This window comes from Belonocnema kinseyi, chromosome 5 (assembly GCF_010883055.1).
Source record: "Belonocnema kinseyi isolate 2016_QV_RU_SX_M_011 chromosome 5, B_treatae_v1, whole genome shotgun sequence".
Classification (NCBI taxonomy): Eukaryota; Metazoa; Arthropoda; class Insecta; order Hymenoptera; family Cynipidae; genus Belonocnema; species Belonocnema kinseyi.
Window position 1 is genome coordinate 41,046,519 of NC_046661.1, and position 3,206 is coordinate 41,049,724.

Here is a 3,206-nt window from a genome sequence, read left to right on the forward strand (position 1 = left end):
CTTTTTTGCAAAGTGATCTAGTATATTTTCTTTCGATAATATCAAATTTTCAGAACTGCCTGTGATTTTTTTAAAAAGCGCCCAAGCCACCTTAATTTCCAAATAGAATAATTACAAGTAAAGTAGTGGGTCGCGTGCGTAGCGCGCATCAGAGCTTCTATAGTTATTTTAAAAATAGTTCAACTCTCAATTCGCTTATAAAACTTGTTTAAAGAATTAATAATACATGGAAATTCACAAAGTAACACAGAAAAAAATAATCGGAAATATATTCTTAGTTCAGTCAGTAGAAAGAATTGTGCCTGTTCCTTTAAAAACAGCCAAGCTGTAGATATGTTAATAAACATTGTTTAAATAATTATTCATTGTAAATTTTCAAAGCATCATAGAAAAAAATGATCGGAAATATATTATAAGTTAATAGTTGTTGTAAATTTACAAAGCAACATAGAAAAGAGTAATCGGATACAGATTGTGAGTGGACTCAATTTTTAATCCAAAATGTTTAAATAATTAATTTTCATGTAAACTTGCAAAGCATCATAGAAAAAAAACATCGGAAAGATATTCTTGGTTAATTCTGTAAAAAAATTGAGCCTATTCGTAGAAAAAAGAGCAAACTTTTAATTTTTTAATCGAAATTCTTTAAATGATTAATAGTTCGTGTAAATTTAAAATGGAACATAGAAAAGTGTCATCGAATACACATTGTTAGTAGACTCCGCAAACAAATTGACTCGTTGAAAGAAAACCTAACTCTTAATTTTTTATTAAAACTGTTTAAATAATTAATATTGTTTTCAATTTGCAAAGCATCCTAGACAAAAAATCATCGGAATTATATTCTTAGTTAATTCTGTAAAAAATTGAGCTTATTCGTAAAAAAAATACCAAACTTTAAATTTTTTAATCGAAATTGTTTAAATAATTAATAGTTCTTGTAAATTTACAAAACAACATAGAAAAGAGTCATCGGATAAACATTGTTAGTAGACTCTGTAAACAAATTGACTCGTAGAAAGAAAACCAAACTCCTAATTTTTATGCAAAATGTTTAAATAATGAATTCTTCTTGAAAATCTACCAAGCAAAATAGAAGGGTCATCAGATAGACATTCTTAGTTAACTTCGTAAAATAAATTGCTTCGAAGAAAAAAGGTCAAACTCTTGATTTTTAATTGAAATTGTTTAAATAAATAATAGCTCTTGTAAATTTACAAAACAACATATAAAAATATCATCAGATAGACATTCTTAGTTGACTCAATAAACAAATTGTACCGATTCGTTGGAAAATACCCAAACTCTGAATATCGTTATGAAAATTGATGAAATAATTAATAATTAATGTAAATGGCCATAATATCGTACAAAAGAGTTTTTGGAAATACATTCTTTGTTGATTCTGGAAACAAATTCAGCGTATTGTTTAAAAAATAGCCATTTATGAGAATTGTTTAAATAATTACAATGATTAAAGATTAAATCAATGTTAAAAGAAAAATGAGCCCAATTCGAATTCGGCACAATCGCTGTAACTTATCGTTATGAATGTTTACATCGATAATGTAAACAGATGCCTCGAACTTGCCGTGACGCAGAAGAGCTGGCGTAACGCGTTTTCTATATGGCAATTGCCATAGTTATGTAAAAGGCTCATCTGTCACAAAATAAAGATAACACTATGGGAAGCTTGGACCAACTTTTAAATATAGGATATGTGGAATTTTTAACCAACCGCAAAATATGATGATTTTTGAACAAAATAGTGCGCGGCACTCTATCTGGGTAATTCCTTACCTCCTCCAGCCCCAAAACCGGCCCAGTCTCAGAGTTTCACTATACATATAACTAACCATAGTCGGCAGGGGCGTCGGAGCCGTGTGGGTTGGGTATGCTTGAGTCCACCCATGATATAACTATATCTAGTAATGAAAGAAACCTAATACCTATCTTAAATTTATACTTTTTAACATATTTTCGGTGAGCCCACCCATGAAAAAAATCGTTCCGACGCCCCTGATAGTCGGGGTTTGTTAATATAGCGGCGTTACCATTCACGGTTTATACTAAAGTATAATTTAGTGCGTACAAACTTCTGAAAAGGGCACTGCATAATATATAATGCAGCGCCATCTTCACTATCTTCAGACAGTTCATCTGCGCTGACCAAGGCCCGACCAGTTCCGGACTAGAACTTTTCGTCCCTTTTATCATCAATTTTCATAGATTTTCATAGATTTTTAAACGAAAAAGAATGGAAAAACTTAACGGTGCTATTATTGTATTGTATACGCGGAGAAAAAGATATCGCACAATGATATCGCAAAATCTCTATATTGCACGAAAGCGCAATATGATAACGTACAATCAGGTCCCGGAGCTTTGTACGATATTATAATGCACTAATATCACTGAAAAAATGGAGTTAAATTTGGTGTCATCTTCTATACGGCGTCCTTAGCAGCAATGGGAAAAAGGCAGAGTAGATGAGTGAGTTCGAGCTATAAATCGAGACACCAGATTTCAAACAATCACAGAAAAAGGAAAAATTTTCTGCAGGTAAGACCTGCAACGGTTAATGATTACATATATATTTTCACTTAGGTTAGGAAAATAATTCTGAACTCGTCGATGTCGATGCAAAATGTAACTGACAGATGGGAATCCCCATTTCTCTCAAATTTAATGAAGTTAAACGACGCTGGATAGCGCTGGCGTCGTAATTGTCACTACACCACGAATAAAAATTGAACGATTATAAGATGAAAGATTATCCAGGCAAAGTTAAAAATCGGAAATTATCTTCGATTCATGTAAAGTTTATCTGGAAATGTTAATTTTTGTTCCGGTAAATCTTTCACTTGGAATCGATGTAAGCTACACGGAAAAAAATGCTTGAGGCGAACGAGTGAATCGAGAATATATTAAACTCAAAGAAAGTGTACGCTTGAATTAGGTAAAACGTTTAGTTAGAGGAGTTACACATTTAGTTACTTTATGTAAATTGTTCTCGTAAATCAGGAATTTGGACAAAATTGCTAAGTTCGAAAGTTTATTATTTTCGACAGATTATGTATAATTAATTGTATTATCTTCAGATCAGAAAAAAAATTTAGTTTTTATAGAAATATATTAACTTACAGTAGCCAATTTTTCGTCTGGTATCGCGAAAATGAATTTCCCTGAAATCCGTGTAATGCATT